Consider the following 24,975-nt stretch of genomic DNA (forward strand, 5'->3'; position numbering starts at 1 on the left):
AATGCAGGCTTATGTACCTCAAGAGAACATGCAGAGCCTTAAATGCTACTTCCAATGCTCTGCCAGGGAGATTCTGTGGGCTCTGGGGTTCATGAGAGCTGCTGTCCCAATGCTCCCCCTAGCCAGACTGCTTATGGGGAAAATCCAGTGGTACCTGAAAACAGCTTGATGTCAGCACACTCACCCTCTGGACACAATGATTCTCCTTTTAAGCTGTCTCAGACAAGAACTCTTTTAGGGGAAGGACCAGATGAAACTCAACCCAGGGCTTCTCTTCAGTTCTTCAGCCCCAGTTCAGGAAATGCACACAGATTTCTTGGAGGAGGCATAGGGTTGCCTGGACAGACACCTAACAAGTACGGGGCAGAAGGCAGATAATACTACTGAAAGAAAATATCAACATGAAGGAACTTTGGGCCCTCATCCAAGTTCAGGTTTTTTCACTTCTCTGGAAACCAGGTACCCTATGAGCATTCACAGACAACACAACAGTAATGTGGTACATAAACATGCAAAGAGGGACCGTATTCTATCAGATGTGCAGATTGGCAGAGAAAGCCCGAGACCTTGCCACCCAGAAAAACATATCTGTGGCAGCCACATACATCCTATCACAAGACAATGTATTGGCAGACTCTTTAAGCAGGTTGTTGGAGGACCCTTATGAATGGACCCTGAACAGACAGGTTTTCCAGGGCATCCTTCACTATTGGGGGACTCGTCAGATAGACCTGTTTGTTTCAAAGACAACAAACAGCTTCCACTGTTTTGTACTAGGGACCCTTGCCCCTTAGCTTCAAGGATAGATGCTTTCACTTTTCAGTGGACAGGGAAGTTCCTGTACCTCTTCCACTACCTCTCATTCCAAGAGTTTTTCTAAAGACCCAAAAAGAAAAAAAAAATTCTTGCTAATGATTGCATTTTGGCCTAGACAGCATTGTTTCCCTAATCTTTTTCTTCTAGCCAGAGGCAGGTACTACAAACTGTCACACCATGCGGATCTTGTCACATGACAGAAGGGAGTACTACTTCACCACAATCTCTCATCCCTAACTCTTTGGCTGATAGGGTTCTAATTGCTAATAGGCACCATTTTTCTGAGATATTGTTAAAGTTCTACAAGAAGCCAAAAGACCCACCACTTGAAAATCTTACATAGCCAAATGAAAAATGTTCTCCTGTTGGTACTCTCCTGTTGGTACTAAAGGAAAGCCCAGGACCCCAACCAGTTAGATGTACCTTCCATTCTGAAATACCTGTGTGAGCCCTTACATACGGTTCTGACCTATTCTTCCGTCAAAGCCCACGTGTCATCCATCTCCACTTGCTTACCTCTTACTTCCCTGCTTATGTCCAGATCTGAGGTCAAGTTATTCCTTAAAGGTGTCCTGCTTCTTAGGCCACATAGAAAGCCCTTTGCCCCTACTTGATATCTCAACATTGTGCTGGAGAAGCTTACCTCACCTCCTTTCGAACCCACAACATCAGCAAACCTCACATTCTGCACCTGGAAAACTGTCCTACTTCTGTCCCTCACTTCAGCTAGGAGAGTTTCAGAGCTTCAGGCACTCATGGCTATTCCACTCCTATTTATTTTTCACAAAGACAGGGTGACCCTCTGAGCTAATCCTTCATTCATGCCTAGAGTAGTGAACAAGCTGTCTCTCATTCAGGCCATAGACGTACCTACCTTCTTTTCCCAGCTCACAGAGTCGGGAGACAGGATACTGCATTCCCTAGACATTCACAGACAGCTAAGATTCTGTTCGGATAAAACAAAATCCATTTGAAAATTGGATCAACTCTTTACTGGTCTCTAAACTGGGTCAACTGGTATCCAAGCAAAACATTGTAAGCTGGATCTATAAGGCCACCTCCTTTAGTTACTCTCTGCATGACAAGTCCTTGCCTTCATGCCCTCGAGCTTACTGTACCAGAGCAGTATTAGCCTCTGGAGCCTTCTACAAAGGAGCGGATGACAAGTCCATATTGGAGGTTGCCACCAGGACATCTGTACACACTTTTACTAAACACTATAGGGTAGATGCCTTTTCAAGGTCCAGAGCTGCCTTCACTAGGTAAGTCCTATTTGGCCTCTTGGACAGTTCAAATGCCTTTTAACCAACTATCCTTACTTTCCGTTTAGTTATGGGAATCACTTGTGTGTTAGAGTACTACATGATTTCAGTCAGGATGTAGAACAGTTGTGCAACAACTTAACATAATAGAAGATGTTCTACCGATCATCATTGCAGTATTCCTTCCCACCCTCATTCCCCTCTATATTTTTATTTTCTCCTTACTCACCCTTTATCCTTCAATTCATATCCCATGGGAAACACCAAGGGGGCTTTCTGACTACTTCATACTATACCTCTCATAGCTGACCTGTTTTTCTGTCAGAGGTCTTCAGGCCTCTGTCCTGGTGATAGTCTAAGGAATTACACTTGTACATCTACCTGCATACTCTTATGCAGGTGAGCTGAGATCACATGTTGAACACACAGTACTGGGAAGGTGAAGCTTTGGTACCCTAGCCAGATGACAGCAGTGATAACCCGTGTTAGGAGTACTGCAGTAGTGATCAGTAGGACATCTCCTGTTCGGGTAAGTTCTTACACAACTGTACATTTTTGCGCACATCTGTGACTCTGCATGTAGATTTCCTGTTTCATGCTGCTCTACTTTGAGGATATACAAATTTAGAGTTAGCCAAACAAATTTGAACAGATTTCAGTAGTATCAGTCTGAACATATGCATTAACAGGTTTGCAGTCAATTTCAGTACTTAATTTAAGAAAGTTTGTAGTAATTTTCTTTTTTAATTTCTCCAAGTCTTTTGGGTTTCCAATACCATGGTGGGAATGGATCTCATTCCTAAGTCTATGTATGATTAAAGTTCATGAAATTAGTATTGTTTCACTGTTTGATGCCAGCCAGGTGTGCTCTACACAGCACCCGCAATGTGCCCAGTAATGACTCCTGCAATTTGTAGAGTTATGTGGATTGGTAGCATATCTAAATATGATTGTAAACTTTTTTTTATAAGACCTGTTGCTCCTACTTTACTGATGTGGTGATGATGATGATGATGTAAGGCAGACAGACTTTAGTCTTGTACATCATAACGTGAATACTTCTCAGCCCTTTTGTGCCTCTCTTCATCCTTCCTATTCCACATGGTTCAGGTAGTGCAAACCCCGGCCATTACTTCCTTGTTTTAAATGGCTTGGTTAGATTGATTGACCAACCCTTTTTTATACATATGTAGCAACCTGTTGTTGTGGTGTACAATCTGCATAATTAAAATATAAGGTGGCATTAGTCATTGTATGTATTTTTCTTCTGTTAAATATGACATGAAGATATGATGTTGATACAGGATTATAACATGCCATGGCAATAGGAGAACTTACGTGTTCCTTTTCTAAGAACCAAAACAGTCCAATACTTCATCTGCATATGAATATGTGATTTTGAAAGGTACCTGTTGAAATTCCAAGGTCTGCTCCTTGAAATTGAGGAATTTCTTAGTATATGCTAAGTCCAGGGTGATTCTGCCTGAAAATAAGGCAGTTGTTCAGTTTAAGACACACCGTTTTGCATTACTCAGCTGTGGGCTTGGTTAGGTCTGTCTTTGTTGAACAGCAGACTGATATTCTGAAATGCTGTCATGTTGGAAAAAGCAAAAATAAAAATGGCTGCCATATGTGCAAAAGTTACAGAATTGAATTATCATTGTGGTACACAAATTCTTGCAGCTTAGTTTAATTTCTTATTGTAATTAGCTTAGACCACATATGCATTCGGGTCTACTTCTTTTGACCTAACTTTCATTTGCCCGATACTCATTTTCCCGACCCCATTTGACTGAAAGTTCATTTGCCCGACACTTCATTTGCATTCATTTTCATTCATTTCATATAGTTAGGGGGTGTGGGGGGTGAAGCCACTTCATTTCATATCATTTCATATGATATTGTTAACTTTTGATGTAATATTGCTTAGTAAAAGAAAAGTAAGTGGGGGGCTTCGCCCCCCCCCCCACCCCATCCATATATATTCTAACTCCAGGGTCGCACTACACTACAGTGTATTGCACTACAGTGGGGAAGGGGGCATATTCCATTTTCTTGCTAATAATACTTGTCGGTCAAATGAAGTGTCGGGCAAATGAACTTTCAGTCATTTGGTCTCGGGCAAATGGGTGTCAGGCAAATGGGAGTTAGGTCAAAAGAACTAGACCCATGCATTCATATGAATAAAATAAAAATGTGGCAATTTCCGTATGTAGACCTGTAATTGAAAATTAAAATAATCTGATTATAAGATGATTGTTGGATTGCAACTCCATATTTGTAGTACAGCATATGATTACATTAACTATGCCACACCACAGACTTCGATAAAAATGTCTACTCAGATGTTGAAATTGTTGAGGAACATCTAATTTTGAAAGTAGTGTCAAATAAAATTTTTAAGTTTTAATTTATTTTATTTACATTTGTTTACCGGGTAGAACACTGATTCTAACTGACCATTATGTCCCACACAAGTGCAGTTCTACAGGGCAGAAACGGGAAACTCCTGTCAGCTCAGCTGCGTTTCTTCATGTTTTCAACCGCCACATGGCAGCTTGAATATTACATAAAGCAGGCATTAAAACTGCAGCCGGTCAGCATTCCTCCCAAATTCTTCTCATACGTTTATTGCATTAATTAGACTACAAACACTCAGGGCAACCTGTTGTCTACAGCCATTCATTTTAAAGCAGCAGTATATTTGTATAAAAGCGTAAAGATCAAAAAGATGGTTTTAGGTGTTCTCACCATGCATAGTGCTGCCAGTGTTGTTGAATTGTGTTTCCTAAATGCAAACATAACACAACAGAAATGCACACTGTATAGCACAGTAATGTTTCTTCATTGCCTCCAGTTTTATGATATTTTTACTTACAGATTGGGAAGGTTTTCCTTTCCCTCTTAAATTTCTTAAAAACTCTACCCTCTTATAAAAAGGAAAAGAAACTTAGTACACATTTCATTGATTGTTCAAATGAAGGCACACCTTCAACTTTGCCGCTTTTTAAGGGGATGTGATTACATTTCATATTTGCCCTGTAAGTATCACACTGGAGGTGTGGCTTGCAGCTGTGCATGTCAATCTGTCTTAATTTGAACAGTCTCCTTATATTGTTGCCAATACACTAAAGTACAAAAGTATCAGAGGTATTATATATAAATATCAGTGGTGTGAGGGGACATCCTTCCCGTGTCTAGGTGTTGTAGACCCCACTACAAAAATGCTTTAGTAATATAACAGTGGGTTTCAAAATCCACTCTGCTTTCATCTGACTTGCTTTTTTATTTTTTAGAAAAATAAGACCCGCAAATTTGGTTCTCAGATTAATTGTAAAAACTGACATAGAAATTATCTTGTACTTCCAAATGTAAATTTTCCAATAAATTTTTATCCCTTATACTTGCTAACCATCAATCCTCAATCCAGGCTGCCCACTTGATCCATTTATGCCACATCACACCTGCATCCCTTTACTACCCCAGTGGGGTGGATCTCCCTGTCTCCCTGGAAGTTTACCTCATGATGCCTTACTCTTGTAGTCATATGTGGCAGTAACAAAACTAAGGTTTGAATAAGGGAGCAGCTGCACCAGGTGCAAGATATTAGGGGACATTATCTGCATATCTTTATCAGGCTTCAGTGCAGTAGTAGACTTGCATTTGCAGTCTGAACTGAAACTTTAGTGCTCCGTGTGTGGCATAAACTGTAGCAGTTCTTTGCTCCAAAAGTAGCATGCAGAATGCTATGTAAATATAAAAAGAGTTTTTTTCCCTCCAGAAAGTACAGTCCCTGGGTTTCAGAATTGAAGTGTTTTAGCACTCTGAGAGCTATAAAGGGAGAGAAGATTTTTTTTCCCTCCTGGACTTCACAAATAGAAGCACTTTAGCAGTCAATGTGGTAGAAGACCATTTTATTTATTTGTACTCCTCTGAGGAGACAATCTATCCTCTTACTTAGAGTGTGTGTGTGTGTGGGGGGGGGGGGGTTGGGCTTTGGCACCGGGTGCCACAGTAGTTTCACCTGTAATACGTGGTATCTGAGGCAGGAGCAGCTGCCATCCAGTCAACCATGAAGGTTGCTTTGCTGTCTTCAGTCCCCGTACATCCTCCTATGCATCCACCTGCAGTTCTGCTTCTCTTACTGCTGGCTGATGATCAGGCTTCACTTGCTGGGCTGCCCATGTTTAAGGACATTACCCCTGCTGGGTAAGTTAGCCAACCATTACTGTGCTGTCACAAGCCATCCTATAGAAATCCTAACCCCAACATTGTTAGCAGGTGTAGGCAATTACATCATAATGAGGGCCTGTAGTGCCACCCATTACATGCATGTGATTCCCACCCAAACATTCATTGAGGGCACTCATAAATAGCTTAGTAACATTGTGTCCCTATCCGCTGTTCTTATAGAGAGTACAGCAGATCAGAACTCCATCAACATGGGATAGGTGAGCTGGTATTCACCTCTTCTTTCCACACCCTCTAGTCAGCTCCTGCTCTGCTCAGGCTGTTAACCAAACCTAGGTCATCTGGCTTTTAGCCAGGGCTCCATCCTTCTACACTAGAAAGCTTTCTTATCTTGTGTTTCTAAATATTAGTCTGAGAGTGGCTAAGCCTTATGCTTATAATATTTAATAAAAAAAATAATTGCATTCAACCAAAATGTAAAAGTGCATATGGCCCAAAATTAGGGAATCAGTTTAGTTGATGAGAGTTTTAAAGGAGAACACCGTTGTTAAGTAGTATGTTTTAACAGTTTGTCTTTTAAATGTGTGTAAAATATATGACATGAAATCTCATTTCTTCAGCTTGACTGTCAGTGATAGTAAAGTGGTTAATTTAAATATCGCTAGCCATGTAAAATGATATGCCATTCTGAATAATAACTGTCTTGGGGAAGAATTGCAAAAATGTAAAATGTTGGTCACAAGCTGAACAATAGAAACTATAGAAAGGTATGTATAATAAACCAAACAAATAAGTAAATGTACTTTGCAGTAGTAGTGTTGTTGCCTCACAGCAAGAGGTTCTTCTGTGTGGAGTCTGCGTGTTCTCCCTGTGGTCGAGTGGCATTCGAAAGACATGCATGAATGGGCGTGCCTTCGCTGAAGGTTGGGCGTCAGGCTGGCAACTCGGCACCATAAAAATCTACTGCCAATCATTAGCAGACCGGAGTTCTGCTGTGGCGACCCCTAACCGGGAAAAGCCAAAAAGACAAACTTCTAAACTAAAGAAAGTCTGCTTAATAAGTAGCTAAATGCTATATTTGCCATCCTATAGGACTTGCTAATCATGGAGTAATATATTAAATATGTAACTGTACAATTAACTTCCAGAATAGTACAGAATGAGCTTGTTACAGGGATGTTGAAGACCTGTAGGTAACAATTAACCATTTGCACTTCCTTTTGTGTGGTTCACCATCTCTGGTACTAATGTTAGGACATACTATGAGAAGAGAAGAGAATTCAGGAGAGTAGACTTTAGGACTTCAGGAGGATAGACTTTAGTCTGCTGAGGAATTGTATTCATTCATTCATTCTTTCATTTATATGCCAGTTACTTGCTTTATCCATTTCAGGGTTGCAAATGACCAAGAGTGTGTATCAACACTCCAATGCTGGACGAAACATTAACCCATCATAGGGCATGTCCACACACACACACACACACACACACACACACACACACACACACACACACACACATGTCAGGTACATCTATGGACGACCCAATCCATTTCATAACTTTTCATGGGATGAAAGTGAGACTAGCATATCTGTAATTCACTCTTTCCTGTATTCATATTTGTACAGTGGGAGCCACGTTTACCAAATTTCATCTGGCAAACATCTTGACATTTTTTCTACAGTCTGTACAGTACTGACAGAGGTTCCCCAAGCACCACTGCCAAGAAATTATTTTGGTCATCCCTCTTTCACCTAGCCAGCTATTTCTCTAGGGTATTTCTGTCTCTAAGGCTGTTCTGGCTGTTAGATGAGTTTGCTACCATTCCCTGGTCATTTGTTTTCTGTTTTGCTTTCCACTTTCAGCTAGTAGTGTTCCTCTTCCTGAAGTTCATTCTTCTCTTATTACAGGACAACACCCCCTTTTTTGCTGCAACCTTGCATTTCTGCTGCTGCTATCACTTCTTGCCACCTCATCATATTGTCTAGCGCTGTATTTTCCTCAGTGAGCGGCATAGTGGCTAGATTTGTTGCCTCACATAGTTGGTCTCCAGTTTGTTTCTTGACTAGGATGCCTTCTGTGACATGTGTACATGTTTTCCTTTATCCTTTCTGGGGTTTTTTTGGGATCTTTTCCAGTTTCCTCCCATATCCCAAAGATATGCCATAGAGAAGTTGATAATTATGTTAACTGTTCATAGGCATGGTGGCATATGTGAAAGTTTGTGTGTGTGTGTGTGTGTGTGTGTGTGTGTGTGTGTGTGTGTGTGTGTGTGTGTGCGCGCGCGTGTCTTGCTTTTCATCCTTTGGGTACTGGGACTGTCTCTGGTTTTCTGCTACCCTGAATTGGATAAAGAGTGTGTCAAAGAATAAGTGAATGCATAAATATTTCAATTATACTTTGTCTCTAACTACAAATCAGGGGTGACGAAAAACAAATTAAGCATCTTAATGAGTTAGTGTAACAATATTCCCAAAAAAGTGTGACAGATGTCAGGACCACATTTGTCAGATGTAAGGTAAGTCTTATGTTATTTTGACAAAAATGGAATAAGAGGTCAGTTATGTAGAATCTAGAGTTTATTGTAAAGGTAGTGAAATGGTGAGACTATATTATAGGCTAAACCATCTTTGTTTGTCATCAAAATCCATGTTTCTATATTCTTCAGTGAAAATGTAGTTATGGTAGATTGAAATTTAATGTCAGGTGACAGAATAAATGAATGGATGACAGTTGCAGAATATGACACTGGACAGTAGGACTGCTTGCTGAATCAACATGATTTTGTAATGGATGTTGCCGGAATAAATTCTGGAAGTAAGGCATTAGGAGTGAGGTAGGGTTTGAAGAGAAGTGCAAAGCAGCATCTACAGAGAAAAAAGTATGCAGAAAGAGACAGAAGAATACTTAATTAATTTATCAGTGAGCATGATAAGAGTGAATTGACAAGTGCACAGCTTTATGTCAAACCCAAGTTCTCCAAACTGCATGTAATCTACAACTGTTTTTGAAGTTTAGAGATTTGAGTGTTGGTATTGGAATTTAAAACAAATAGTGTCTGCAGTCTGTAAATATGTATAGCCCTGAATATATAAGTAACCCTAGTACAGATCAAAAATATGCAGATGAATTTTCAAATAACTGTTCTAAACTATAGTGCTCTGATTTGACTGCATAACACTTCATGCGAACAGCCTTTGCTGCAGTGCATTGTTTGTAACCTGTTTGTGTGTAATTTATATACAAGGCTATTTTCTGCATGTAAACTTGCATGTGCATCCTTTAGTAGTTCATGTTGTGTCTGAAAAGGCCCATGACTGAAAAAGCCTGCCTATGCAGTTAATATGTACATTAAATTAAAAAAAAATGCTATCTCAGAGTAAAGCCCCAAGGCTCCCCATTCTCACCCAAACTGCATGTAATATTCCCTAGGTGATGTGTCATTGAATTTGTACAGTTTGAGGTAGTGATCCCCAGAGCCCCATAGTGGGTTTCCCTTTGCTGGTACAGGTTATAGTTTGCTGGTATTTGAAATATGGATTTCAAAAACTTGTGAAGTTACAAAAAAATCCATATTTTAATATGCTTAATTTGGTAAAATGTATTGGGTACAGTTCAGGTTTAAATTGTTTTACTAGAGCCTAGGCTAATCAAGTTCAGGCCTTTAGGTCTGAAAAGAGGATCTGAGCCAGATAAATCAGTCTGTTCAGCTTATACAGTTTCTTTGTAATCAGAAATGTCAGAAATTGAAAGACTAGAAAACTTAGTGAATGTTTCTGTTTGTCCAAGAAGTCAAATACCACTCATTTATAAAGTGTTTCAAAAGGGGGAGGGGGCAGAATGGCTTGTGAATTGTGATTCATGTAGGCGTCTCATTCATTTGCCTCCTGAGGTCATGTCATTTGTTTTCTTGTCCGTCACTGAACTTCAGCTGAGGCCACTTTCTAAACAGAGCTCTGAATGCAGACCTTTGCATTATTTTTCTTCCCATGCATGCTGCCTGTAGCTGCTTGTTTTTGTTGTGGATTGTGGTTACTAGTGTCATGTCAGGTCACTGCACAACTCAGAAAGGAAAGGGAGTACTACAGAATGGGGGTTGATCTATATTAGCCATGCTTGACCTCCTCACAAGTCCATTATTTGGAGTGCAGGTCTTTCAGAATAGTGACACTTGGCTTCATCAGCATATTTGTAAGTTTGTCTTACAGGTCACTTACCCGTATTCTTCATTTAAAGCTGTTTTCCTGCCTGATGTCTTGTGAATTGGAGAAAGTAGTTGTCCACCTCTTGTCTTGCATTAACCTTATTTTTTGCACTGACTGATACTACTGATACTAGGCATTCTGACGGTTTACTATCAAAAAGTTGAACGTTGGTTCAGAGAACACGGAAAGTCGAAAGGCAGTTAGTCGACTTCCATGTTGCTGAACGTTAGGAGATCGAGAGTACATATCAGTAAATGCAAGTGTGCATTCACTGATATGAACTAGATGTTATGTGTAGTGTAGCGGTACAGTGCAGATTGGGAAAGGTATCCCTTTCCTCACTGTAGTGCGTTCTCAGAGTTAGAATATTTAATTTGCAGGGGGTGTGGGGGGCTTGCCCCCATGCTAAAACATGAATGACAGTGTAGGTGTTTAACTTACATTTGCACCTATACTGCCATCACTGCCGATATTCAGCATAAAAGTCAAATCTGCTGAATTCAGTCAACAGATGTGACATTTTAACCTAATTAGTATGCAGGAAGTAGGACATCCTTTTTGAAGTATCAAACGTTCATTTTTATGAACTTCAATATTTTGATAGTAGACACCCTCTGAGCATGGCAGCCCTTTCAGCTGTATCACCCATTCTGCTGAAGTGCCATGTCTTCAGCTCAGAGATAAAACAGAAATAAAAAAAGGACAAAAGCTCAGAATAAGTATTTGAGTTTCCAAAAGATGTGCAAAAATGTTGCAAAATAAAAAAAAAAACAAAGGGTATTTGTAATAGTTCTAAGTTATGTAGAATTAAGGTAGTAAGATAACAAATGTAGAATATTATTTTGCATACCCCCAGCATAGTCTGTCTTTGAGACACATGTTGTGTCTGAAACAGGAATTGGGTTTTGGATAAATTATGCAGCAAGTATGTTGCAGTTCATCCCAAAGAGATTCTGAGAAGCTAAGGCAGGCATTGTAAAATGTGCAAATGTGCAACTGGATGATAGCAAACTTTTCAAACATCTTCTTTTATCAAAGTGGAGATGAGTTAAAACAGGCAAAACACAAATGTAATAACCAAACTTGCAGCTTCCTGCTTGAAAGCACCCTTCCAATAATGAAGTGTATAAATACTCATAGACAAACATGCACACCACTGGGGCACCAACCAGGGCACATAGTTTTACAGCCAGTACATTTGCTCATATGTGCCTTAGTTTAGTGCTGCTCTATTCTGCTTTCTGTCCTCCCCTGAATCAACCTCAGGATCCCACTTGTCTCTTATTTTATTCTGTCTAAAGTATCCAACTGTCTAAATTATCGCTTTGTTGGAATGCTTCCCAACTCCTCAAAGGGCAGAGTGAGGTGGCTAACCAGTCATAAGACTGGGAAGCAAGGTTTTCATGAGGAACAAGGTGGAGTAGGGGTGTACATAGCACTTACTTCCATATGCCATGCCATGAATGTCTAGAACATCCCTCAGTTAAGTTGAGAATGTAACTTACAGAACTTCTGTTTTCCATCAGTGGTTGCACAGACAGTATAGAGTCACATACCCTCCATGCAGGATAGGAGAGCTGATAAATGGCCATTTCATTTTATCTGTTTTAGCTGAACCTTCCAGCACACAGGACCTTTTTCCAAACTGAGATTGATGGTGGTACAGACAAGATAGTTTCTCTCCACCTTAGTGGACCTACTGTGGATTATCTTTGATATTGTTGCAGTCCATCCCAGGACGCCCACAATGTATTCATTTCTTGCTTGAAATTTAGATTTAGATATTTTTGTAGTGGTACTTATCATCTCTCTCTGGCGTCACCTTATTTAAAAGCAAATCTGAAACTCCCTCATTTCAGTTGCCATATCTTCTGCAAGGCACATTAGTGAATTGTAGACCTTGTGTATTAAGAGCAAGTATTTTTTCTGCATGCGAAATGTGGTTCTAAGAACTAACCACTGTCCTCATCAGTAAGTTGAGTGGGCTGTGACCTCCATCTCTCTCATTACTTTCCCTGTTTTCTTCATAGTAGAATTAATGATGTGGACAGAGATGATTGTTGTTTTTAGATGTCAAGAGGATGCTTAATTGGTATGTAAAGAGAACTAAGCCTGTCAGGGGAAATATGCTCAGTTGTTCTCGACATATAGCCATGGTGTGAAATTATGTTAACAGTGAACATATATAAATGCTAACTGTACTTTTGTGTTAGTAGAAAGCAAATAGACCGCTGCCTTTAGACATCAGTGATCATTCTGTCAGAGTAACTGTTGTCTCTCCCATTGTTTCTGGCAAGATTGTATTTAAAGAGATTTGTAAAGCTGCTAATCAGAAAAGAGACCACTACTGTTTGGAACACAGCGTGGACTACAGGCTTAATACTGAGTTCCTTAGCTAAATGCTTCTGCGTGGCTTCCCTTTGGGCATAGCTTTCTGTAAGCCCAAGTCTAACAACTCTGAGGGAGATACCATCACTGTAATGAAATTAAAACGTATGTTATACTTGTACATGTAACTGCATCTCTCAGAGTATTCTGATGTTCCTTTCTCACCATCTGAGCACCACTTCCCTTCAGGTTAAGGGGTCCTTAGGGCACACTTGTTTGATGATAAATAATTCCCTCAACCCACACAGATGCTTTCTTAACTAACTTCCCAGAAAAGAATGTAAGGCACTTTAACAACTGGATTTTAAATGCCAGACTGTTGGCAAAACATTCTGTTAATTAGTGTGCATTGGGAGTGAAAAATTGCGTTATGCTTAGAACTTCTTACTACTCAAAAGTGGGGGTCACTAAGTCCATGGAAGCTGAATATATGTTAGACTAGCTTGAAAGCGTGGATCTGTCATCAGGGATCCTACATTAAGGATCCATTGGTTGGATTCATCTTCTCTGACCGTCTGAATTCCAGAAGAAAAAGAAAAAGAAAATCCCATGTTAGGAGACATCCTCAAGTCTGTTCAAGCACACATATTGATGTAACACAACAGGTACGTAAGCAAGTTCACCCTTTCTTTCAAGCTGACTAGCAGTTTTGTGCTGCTGTCACAGTATTGAATCATGACACTTGCTGCTGTTGATGAAGTTTTGCATTCACTTACCCCAGCGAACACTCAAGAGTGTCCATTTGGCTGAAAAATAGCAAGCCAAACCCAGCACACTATTGCCTTTAGTGCCTTGAAGAGGAGCATGATGTTGTCATCTGTGTTAACATTTCAAACCTTCCTGTAACAGACACTGTTAATTTATATCCTATGTAGTGACTAAATGGATAAGTGAGCTCCTAGAGCAAGGACTAAAAGGGGTCCATACTTAGGATCACAGGAAGTTACTAGGCTATTTGCCCTGAGCCCCTAACAAGACTAACTAGGAATTTAGCCCGTCTTCCAACAAGTCAGCACCCTATGCCCTTGTCCAGCAGAGAGACAGATGGAATCCCAGGGATGTATTTTCTGTTCCCCATCAAGTGGTCCAAGTTGCGCTTAAAAAAGGGTTAATACATGAAAAGGGAGTCTATTCCACAGAAGGGGGAGCCTCTGGGAAAGAAATCTCTGCTGCCAGCAAGTCCTATTGATGTCACAGACCAGGTTGAGGTTGCTCATGCGGGTTACTTGAGTGGAGCTAGACTTGCGTATATGCAGCAGTCCCATCAAGGCATGGTCTGAGATTGCTTGTATGCCAAACACTTAGGTCACCTCTGAGGAGTCTGTATGAGACTGAGTAGAGGGACATGGCTTTTAACCTATTTGTATAGGGTAGGTATTTGAGGCCCTGGATTCTCCTGGTGAGGAACCTCAGTGGTCTCTCCAGCTGCTGCATGTGCTTTGTGAGTTACATGCCATAAGGGGCATTGTACTTAATAATGGGTCTTATAGTGGAACAATACAGGGATGTTATGACCTCCTTGTCCCTGGATGAGTTGCCCTTACTAGTGAGGTGGGCCATGTTGAAAACTTTCCGTACAACGAAGGCAATATGGTGGTCAAAAGTCAGTTTGCTATTAACCTGGGTGCCCAAGTCCTTCACGACTGATTGTGTGCTTAGGACCTTGTTATTAATGTATACTTTGTGGGAATGTCACTCTCCCCAAAGGGGATGATGATGCATTTTTTGGCATTCAGTGTGAGGCCATGTTTCTGGCACAAGTCATTTGTTTGTGTGAGACCTTCTTGGAGGATGTCTACATCACTAGGGGAATTGATGACAACGCCCAGCTTGCAGTCATCTGCAGACTTGGTCAGCCATAGCCCACTGGTTTTGGCCTGCACCTCAGAAAAGTATACCACAAAAGCACATGCCTGTGCATTGTGGCAGGGACAAACCCTTGGAGAGCAGATTGTGGCCTGTTTATCTTCTAAATAAACATAGTGTCAAGCAAGGACCCCAATCTGTGTAATTGCTGAGTTATTTTTACTCAGCAAGGGCTAGGGTCCATGCCAGTCCTCAATTTAATCAGTATGTAAGGAGACCAGAGAAGTGTGCATGTGGTTCCCATCTGTGGCCTGGGATACAGGCACCACTCAGTCCACATTTGATTAACTAAAGATTAAGTCTGATTATCCTGTTCTTAAGTAGTGCTCCATTGAGTCATGCAGTCCTTGATTAGCTGATGTAGTCGCCAAAGACATTTACTTGTAAGACATCCCTGCAGACCCTGGTGGGCCAAAGAGTATGGTTGAGAAGGAAAGTCCAAAAGGTCATCCCACACCTCGGGGTTGTGTTTCAACACCTAGATGTCAGACTCATGTTTGATATCTTTTGGGAGCTTGAGACACAGGTACAGGAACACAGCTTTCAGTAATATGGTCTGAAGCTAGTACTGAGCCTGGCACAAGACTCTCTTCATTTGAAGGATCCATCTTTGATATGCTATTTCTCTGTTGCTCAACACCCATTGCATGTCAGATTTGTACTCATCTTTGCACTGTACTATGCATAACTGAATATGTAGGTAGTTAATGGCACAGAACTTACCTTTATTCAGATTCTCATGAAGAGTCATGTAACCCAGAGGCCATTGTCTCAGTGATGGATAAGGATAATTAGTCTCTTCCTTCCTCCAGTTCCTCACAAGATGACTTTTCCTTTAGAGAGGAAGTCAGACTTATCAGGAGCACCTTTGATTAGCCTCAAGCCATTATCCTATTCGCTCAAACTGTTTTTTGAAGAATCTGTGAAAGAATACTGAAGAGCCTTGAATTAACCCCCACTGAGACAACCATTAAGGATTCTGTTTAAGCAGAGTGGTGGTTCCTTGAGTCTGCCTTCCACAAGCCCCTTTTCAGTGGTTAGAGACCCCTAATAAGCAATCTTCTTAGTTTTGTGTGATTTTTTTCTGCTCAAGCATACGTGCCATAGACCACAATACTTTATCCCCTTGACACTTGACAAGAAGTCCAAAACTTTGTTGGACATATATGGTTTAAAGGCATATTCCTTTGCTACAGTGGAGCTTAGAATCCTCAACTGTTTGTCTCAACTGTGTAAGTTCTAATTCCACCTGGTTAAGCAGGTAAAGCTTGAAAACCTCCCGGAACAGCTTTTAAAGATACTGTGAGTGATTTATAAATTGGGCTACCTTGCCACACACCGCAGCTTTGATTGTAAACATTCTTTGGCTGGGATCACAGGCTCATGTGTGTGCCTGCACACGATGGCATCGTTAAGATTGTCCTTTAAGGAAGAACTCGGGAGCATGGTCCTGAATGCTGTTGCTGTCTTCAAAGCTATTTTGCCTTGCCTCTCAGACCTTTGTTGATAACCTGTCGAAGAGTAGACTCTCCCTTGCCTCTGAGAAAAGCATTTATGTCTCCTATTCTTCTAATTCGTCTTCCCCTAGTAAGTCTAGCAAAACTGAAAAACAGGAAGATGCTGCCATGCCATTCAAGGAATGCATCTAAGCACCGCACAGTATTGCTTTCCCTCCTTCCCAGTTAAATGCGTCAAGAAGATGACTCTGATGTGGCTGCCTCTATTTCAGAACAGTGTTGTCTCAAGTGTAGAACTGTTCCCTGAATTCACTCTGTTTTAAGAACCATCACAAAGAATTGGTAGTTTCCTGGCATGGTCACTACTGATCACATCTTGGAGCCCACTTGTTCTTCCTAGAGATGGTTCATCAGGTTTACAGGTCCATCGATATGGAGCTAGTGAGTGAATCCCAGACTGTACTGCTCAGAGCAGATGTAGGCAGTTTCCTGTTTTCAGAGTCAGGCCCAGACGGTGCTGCTCACAGCAAATGTAGGGTGTGTCCTGCTTTCAGTGTCAGGCCCAGATCTGCTCAGAGCAGATCTAGTGTGTGTCCTGTTGTCATTGTCATGCTCAGGCTGTAATGCTTAGAGCAGATTTATTTACTTATTTGACATTTGTTGACCGGGTTAGTCCAACTGGGCAAAATGCCCTTTTTCAGCAGAGACCCAAGGAGAAAAGCTCCAAAAGTACAAGTGAATGACGCAATATTAGTAATACAGTTACAAAAATAAACGAGATAGAAAGAATAGTAATATACAAGAATAGGATACAGGAAGATGCTGCCATGCCATTCAAGGATCTTCTAGGCATGATGGCTGCACCTATATTCTTGGTATTGTAGAATATACAGATCTAGGCTGTGTCATATTAGTGTCGCACTCAGGTTGTAATGCTCAGAGCAGATGTAGGCTATGTCCTGTTTTCAAAATGGTGCAGGATTATTCTTTATATCTGCTTCTTCTTCGTCTTAAAGAAGATGAACAATTTCTTTCCCATTCTGGATCTTAACACCTTCACTTAGTATATCACTTGGTTGGTCATCTTCCAGTGGCTTATGCACTTGCTCCTAAGTGATCCCTAGATAGTTTTGCTGGACATGATAGATGCCTTTGGGCACATCCCTGTTTGTGGTAAACACAGGAGATTCTTCCAGTTTGGTCTGGGTGGGCATCACTTTCAGTACAAAATGTTGTCATTTGGGCTTTCTTTAACAAGAGGTTAACTGTTGTGGCTGAACCCTTGTGGAATAAAAATCTCCATGTGATCCTTTACATTAATGACTGGTTCTTAGTAGTCTCATCTTGGCATTGTTTGGGAGTATCCCTTCATTGGGCATTTTGATGACTACAGCCTTTGGGACTCACCGTAAACTGTAGGAAGCCCTGTTTGAATCCTGCTTAGGTCACCTTTATTATTGTGGAGTTGGACACCCCCAGTATTGTTCATTTCTGCCCTGGAAGAAGGCGGAGCAGGTCATAGCTTTGGTTGGGGGGTGGGGGTCAGTGCAGGTTCCAAGCCTAGCTTATACTGAGTCTTCTAGGCATGATGGCTGCAGCTGTATTATCCTTTGCATGCTTGCAAAGGAATGTGATGTAATGGACTGTCTAGTGTCAGTGGCTATAAAGCTGTTTGAGCTGCCACTCTCTCACAGAGCTGCTCATTGTTTCATAGCTTATTTATTGGCTGTTGCCAGTAAACACATAAGGATCATTTTACAAAGTATCTTCCTTTAAGCTCTTTAAATCCATTTGCCCTCTTATTGTACTGCAATAGTGCCAGACTACAGAGTGTCCACAAAACCAGTCCATGTTGCTCTTTTAAACTTGGTGGGTGTTGAGTTGCCTGCCTCTACTTCACAGCTTCTAGCCCTCATGTGTAAGGAACCATATCTGGATGTCTCTGAGGACTAACATTTTCTCCCCAAAAAAATAGTATTGTAACAGAGATAAAACAACTGGAAATGGGATCTTTAGAAAGAGTGGGAGCAAATTACATAGAAGAAAGGGGAATTGTGGGAATAACCCATGCAGAATAATGCTTTGGAGGAAGAATGATGTGTAAAAGAAGGCAGGATTTGAATGAACTACATAGTGGTTGACTGACAATGACAGGATAGATTATAAGTGATGTATAATGTTTCCAACTAAAATATATTAATATGGATTGTTTTCATTTATATAAACGTATGATTGCCTATGTCATAAGTGATCATTTTATAAAGTTGTTTCTTTAAAAAAAACATTTCCTCCCAAAGTATTTATAAGTTTTAGTTGTACTGGTCTAGTCACCTTATGTTTCCTTTAGTAGAGAATACCATTCACATCCTGGCTGCTGAGCATCAGCTGAGGTGCTATGTGAAGAAGGTGCTTGAGCTCAGGAGGATGGATCAGTTGGGTGTCTCCATTGTTTCATTGTGGAAAGAGTTTGTGAGCTGGACTGTCTTTTACCATGTACAGCTAAGCACTTGTTGCTGAATGTTGCTGTCAAAGCTCTTTTTACAAGAATTGCAGTTATCTATAGTTCAAGAATGTCTTTATCTAAGAAGTCTGTACATTAGCCTCTTGGTTTGGGGTGCATTCTTTCATCAGGCAGTGTTACAGTAATTGCTGAAGGTGGGCATTGGGTCTTCTTAAATAAGACAGCACTTTCTTTTTGAGTTGTTTTTTTTTGTTTGTTTATTTTTTTTCTGGTTCTGTGGCTGATTTACCTTGACAGTTTACTATTTGGAATTCAGACTAACCATCAAATGCATCAAAACGTGGCCTCTGTGTTGATGTAATGGATACATTCTTACAGTATTATTTACTCTGTGAGATGACATATATTGATGGGTTAGATGTACCCTTAGTCCTCCTGTGGGTGGGTATCTCATCTTTCTAGTCTTTTTTATTGGAATTGCCTATAAGTCAGGCAAGTGTACATTTGTATGTTACATTTTAGCAGTGTAGGTGTTAGATATTCATTGGCATTTCTTGATTTGCTTGAAGATGCTTTCTAGTGGTTTGAGAGGTGCGCATGCTTATGTATCTCATGCTGTGTCACAACATGCATCAGAATGGCGCCAGACATCCCCAAATGTAGGATCTTTTTTTTTTGCCAAATTCTGATTGGTGAAGATCACATAGAAACTGACCTATCAAGAAGGATTCTCTTGTAGATCTGCTGATAACTCTTAACATATCTTTTGTTTAAAATAAGGTAACATTTTCATTCATATTTAACGTGCCAGTTTCATAGCTGTCAACTTCTTTGCTCAAGAATCAGGGACAAAACCAAAATATAATGAGAGACAAAGGCACACTGTCATGGACAATTGTTAAGTATTATTCTAATACATTTAGAAAGTTAATGGAACAACAGCTTTTGAATCAGCTTGTATTTTTTTGAAGAAAAACATCTGAGACGTAGCTCTGTAGCTCTCTAACACCCTTAATCACCTTTCTTATACCTTTCTCTAAAGCACTACATCCATTAATCTGCTTATCCCCCTCTAATACCTCACTTTATTGGACTTCTTAAACTACTATAGCTTCTTCTAATTAGTACAACTAAACTGCTATTTCATTAATACCTACTTCTAATTAACACAACCAAATTACAATTTCATCTCTACTTCTCTATTAACAGTCACACTTGCTTATCTCAGCTAAAACCTCACTGTATTCTATTTCGTAAATTACTCCAACCTATCTTACACACCACACATTTGTCTGTAAAATACAAGGTTTGTAAAGTTAATGTTTTTGAATATCAGTACAAATGTTATTATACTAACTATTATGGTATGTATTCACCGAAACTGCATTGTAAAATTTGTCATTGTAAATATTGATTGCATTAAATACAATACCTTGGAGTTCTTCTCCATGGACCTCTGCTGAAAAAAGGCGTCTGTGCCCAATGGGACTTTCCTTGTAAACATATGTCAGTAAATAAATATGAAACATGAAACTCTAACTTCTTGGGATTATTAAGTGAGTGTACTCCTCCGATATTTACCAGAAAGTCAAAAGTTTTAGGAAGGACAGGACAAAAATATGAAGAGAATCAGAGGTATTCTGCAAAGTCAGGGAGATGAATCTAGCTAGTTCTTTGAATCACTGTAGATGATGACCACAGCATTATGGACTTGTGAGGTCATAGTAACCTCCTGGGGCAGGATTAGAAGGAATTACTTTTTTAGAGATGACTATAGATGTGCTGCGTTAAGTCTCCTTAATGGTCCTTTGGAGCACATCACTGATATTTATGCTTAGGACTAGCTGAGTTATACTGAAATTGCAAGGACCACAATTTCAGTCTTCATAACAGAATGTGCAATCCAGGAAATGTGTACTGGGACCCTTCTGCAAAAACACTTCAGTTCCACAATGTGATGTTTCAAGAGTCACTGTCAGATCAGTTATTGATCTTGCTATTTTACTAGAGAATCATAGGTTCATAGGTGTATACTAGATGAATGACCACTAGGGCCCTTGTAAGCTTAGCCAGGCAACCCAAATGTGACCTACAAATTTGATTTATATCGAGAGTGATTTACTGACTGCCTCTGATGATCAGGAACGTAGGCAGCAGACTAGGGGTGAATTTCCAATTACCCATCTATTGATTCAAGTTGGCCTTAGAAAGCGATAGGGAAGAATTCTGCTTCACATGGATTAGGAGCCTGTTCTAGGGAATGGGAATTCTCTGATAACCAAGTCTGTCCCTCCAACATGTCGTGTTTATGTTGCAAGCAAAATTTAGGTCTTTTAATTTAATAGTTCTGACGTTGTTTGTTTTATGGATGTGCAAGAAGTTCATCAAGACACGGCCCAGGGATGGTCTTCCAAGACAGCTGCACATTGAGTAACAGCTTAGCTGTAGCTTTCCCAGTGTGAAAACAGAAACTCAACAGAGAAGGCCAGTAGACTTTTGTGTTTATTGGTAAATTTCAGTAACTGGGTAGTAACTGTACTGCCTGGATGCCAGGAAAAAAGAAATACAGAGCACATAGAAAAAATCAGCTACAAAAAGTGAGGAAGAAACACTGACTGGGGAGAGTTGAGCAGCATTTCAGCAAAAAAATATGCAACCTCCAGTCATGACTTCCAGTAACCTACAGGAATTTATAAGACAACTGCAGACAGACCTGGTTAAAATAAACAAAACACTGATGGAGTATATCAACACAAACAAAAGGCTGGACAAATGATAGAAGCTTTAAACAGATATTCAGATGAAGTGATAAAGTTCTGTAAAAATCAGAGGTTAAAATGAAGAAAAGGCTGCTAAATGTAAAAATCAAAGGTTGAAATGAAGAAAAGGCTGCTAAAAGTGGGAGACAGATAGGTATTTGTGGAGAATGATTACTCGTACACCAGGCAGAAGAGGAGTAAATTCATTCCACTGTCCAGGGAATATCGAGACACAGGTGTGAGATCCAAAGTGCTGTACCCAGCTATCGTCAGGGTATTCTACACTGGAGGGGCAAAATCATTTTTTGATGAAGTACATCCTGAGGGGGAAATACAAAAGTTTGTCCAGGAAAAAGTGAGCTGTAAACAGAAGGAGATTCTGCTTCATGTTTTCTGGTAATGCAGACCACAGAGTTTCTGTACCTGGAAAGCTTTTCCACTGTTTCAACAAAAATTGCTGGAGAGAAGGAGAGCATGGGAGTTGACTGCAAGGATCTGGAGTACATTGGAAATGAAGCAGACACAGGATTTGCGAGATGGTAATGAACAGTAATAAAACCAGTAACTTAATGTGGGATTACAATGCAATAATTATATTTGTGAAATATGGCAGAAAAAAAATTGGAAATATTGGACTTTTTCAGAATTTGTTGGACTTGTGGGGGACTCTAAAGTATATCTTCTGCTTCATGTCATTAATGTTTGGAAAAATGCTTTGTGGAAGTGAAGAGAGGGGAGAAAGTTAACTGTAAGTAAAGAAAACATTTTTTCTTAATACTATTTTTGTGGTGTATGGTTTTCTTTGCATCCTTTAAAGTAAAGTTTTTAGTTATTTTTAAGTGTAATGGGATTATAAATAGGTACTGCTGTTCTTTTTTTTCCTTTCTCCCTTCTCGTCCTTGTGCAGTTTAAAGAAATGTAGGCACTGCAATGTAAAAAAAAAGCCTGTTTAAAAGAGCATATCAAAAGACAAAATGTAGTTTATCTCATTCTTGCATGGGGGAATGACTGGATTAAGGACCTTAGATTGATTTAGTAACACATTTTAAGAGAAAGCAAGTAAATGAAAAAGAATATTAAAGATTATGAGGCATTTTTCTAGAAAATGAATGTATGCTTAGCCTCAGTTCAGTATCTGGCCCTCGTCTCCATGGAAACAATCTGATAAAGAGAAGTGGACTGTCTGGTTCTAATGTCTCCACAGGGACAATCATAATGGGAAATTGACTCTCTGGTTCATGTCTCCATGGAGACAGTCTGATAAAAGAAATTGGTTACAGTCTGGTGGAGAGTGATTGGGTGGGAGAAAAATAAAAGAAAAGAGAACCTGGCTAAGAGATAATATTCTCTGAAAGCATTTAGGCGTTTTCCCAGCTGGGAGAGCTATAAATACAAGACAAAACCAGTTAGCGCTTCATAGATGCTCAGGCTACACCATGTGTCTTAGCATGGATAATCTTTCTTTTAGGTTAACTCGTATCTGTGAGTGTGGCTGTCAGTATGAGAGATTTGTCCCTATTAGGATGGTAAAACTTCAGTATTTGAAGATGTACATAGTTTGTGTGTTAATAGGTTTTAGGGGATATTTTATTTTTTTGAGGGCTTTCAGTAAAATGAAAATGTTTGTAAGATGTGACATAGGCTCAAATGGATATGACAAGAAACAACTATATAAAAGTTCAACCTGCCGAACAGTGTATGCATGTAACACAAAAGCTGGAACTAGACATTTAACAAAAAAGGTGTTCTACATAAAGGTGGGAATAATAACTTTTTAATATAATGATGCTTACTGTGATGTTTTAAATGTCAATGGTCTCACAGATAAATACAAAAAAGAAAGAGTAATGAAGTATATTAAAAATGCAGAGTGCAAATAGCTGTGTTACAGGAGACACACTTGGAAATAACTGAACATGTGAATTTGATAAAGAAAGGTTTTCAGAATGGTTATTCAGTGGAATATCCGGAACAAAGGAAAAGAGGAATACTTATGTTAATTGCAAGAGGAGCTCCAGTAGTGATAGAAGAGTATAAAAAAGATAATAATGGCAGATGTTCATCATGTTTCGCTGTTGCAGTCATTATACTTGGGTTATCCTGCTGGCAGGCTACCCGCAGTCGGCCTGAATTCCAAAGTCTTGGTCCGGCGTCGGTTGCTGTCGCCTCTTCCCTGACGTCAGTGCGCCAGGGGTATAAAATATGCAGCCGACACCATTTTCTTCAGTCTTTCTTGACACACGGTGCCCGAAGCAAAAGCAGTTCGCAAGTGCCGGTCGGCCGACTCCTGAGATTTTCGAAATTGAATTTCAGATCCGAAGTCTTCTATAAAGGTAAATACCACGTTGGGGAAACTTTTTTCTTGCTCCAGACAAATGTCAGAAAAAGTTAACAATTGTATTTCTTGTGGGAAGCAAATACTTCATAAGGATTTTCATTCTTACTGTATTCCTTGCCTAGGCCCTGACCACGACGTTGCTAGTTGTCGGTTTTGTGCTAGAGTTAACCAACGCACTATTAAGCTTCAGTACGATTTTGCTTTTCATTACTTTGGCCGAAGGTTTAATTACGTAATGCCGTTGGAACAGCTGACGACCGGAGTTCATAAAAAGCACAAGGAAAAAGAAAAGGACAGGCATCCGAGGTCCAAAACCGACGACGAAGCCTCTTCTAGGCTAGTCGCTGGTTCGCCGGTTCTCAGTGAGGCGCTTTCGCAGCCCCTGACTCTCGCTACCTCAGAGCCACAGGCCGCCTCTGACTCCCATGTGGAGACAGCTAGGCCTCTGGATATTCAAGGTATTTTGCCTTTGGAAACTAATCCCTCAGATGAGTCTGGAGCCGCTGAGCAGGCATCGGCTTCTGAGGGTGTTTTCAGACCTACACAGCTTTATATCAAGCCAACTTCAGCATCAAAGCCAAAGACTAAAACAGTTTTAAAGACAAGGAAACAAGTACAGCATTCTCCAGGACAGACTTCCATGCCTAAGAAACATATGCTGAAAATGGCTGAAGACCTAATTACTTTGATCAAGGGTTCCCATCCCCCTCCTGATAACAGGCCTAGGCAAGATACTGAATATGATTCCTCTGATCAGGTTTCCATTTCCTCTGACTCCTCTTCAGAACAGGGATACTCTGTTCCTCCCTATGATGATTCTGATGCTGAAAAATCTATTCCTTCAGCTTCTCCTCCTGAGGATTACTCATTTGGGGAAACCCTGCATACCATGAGGGAGCATTTCCACTGGGAGAGCCACGATTATTCAGATTCTAAGAAAAGGCTCAGAGACTTTCTTTTACTACCTCAGCACAGACCTCTTGCTATTCCTCCTGTTCTAGACATTGTAGATGATGTATTTTCAGAGTCCGGCCTGTCTCCTGACTCTTTACCTCCTGCACCTGTTAAGAAAGACAGATACTACAGGATTCCAGATTCTCATAAATTTCTATATAAAAACCCTGCTGCTGACCCAGAAACTATTTCTCAGGGTCTCAAAGGGGTCAAGGCTGCTACTGCAAAAAACCCTGTCCCCTCAGCTAGAGATTCTAGGGCACTGGACAGATGGGGGA

The 24,975-nt window shown here is 40.3% G+C and overlaps 1 protein-coding gene across 5 annotated transcripts in view; it reads left to right on the forward strand.

The window, feature by feature from the left end:
• GSE1 (Gse1 coiled-coil protein) overlaps positions 1–24,975 on the forward strand; it is a 1,449,259-nt gene that overhangs the window by 1,127,755 nt on the left and 296,529 nt on the right. The window lies entirely within an intron of this gene.

This window comes from Protopterus annectens, chromosome 8.part1, assembly GCF_019279795.1.
Source record: "Protopterus annectens isolate FY-2018-M chromosome 8.part1, PAN1.0, whole genome shotgun sequence".
NCBI lineage: Eukaryota > Metazoa > Chordata > Ceratodontiformes > Protopteridae > Protopterus > Protopterus annectens.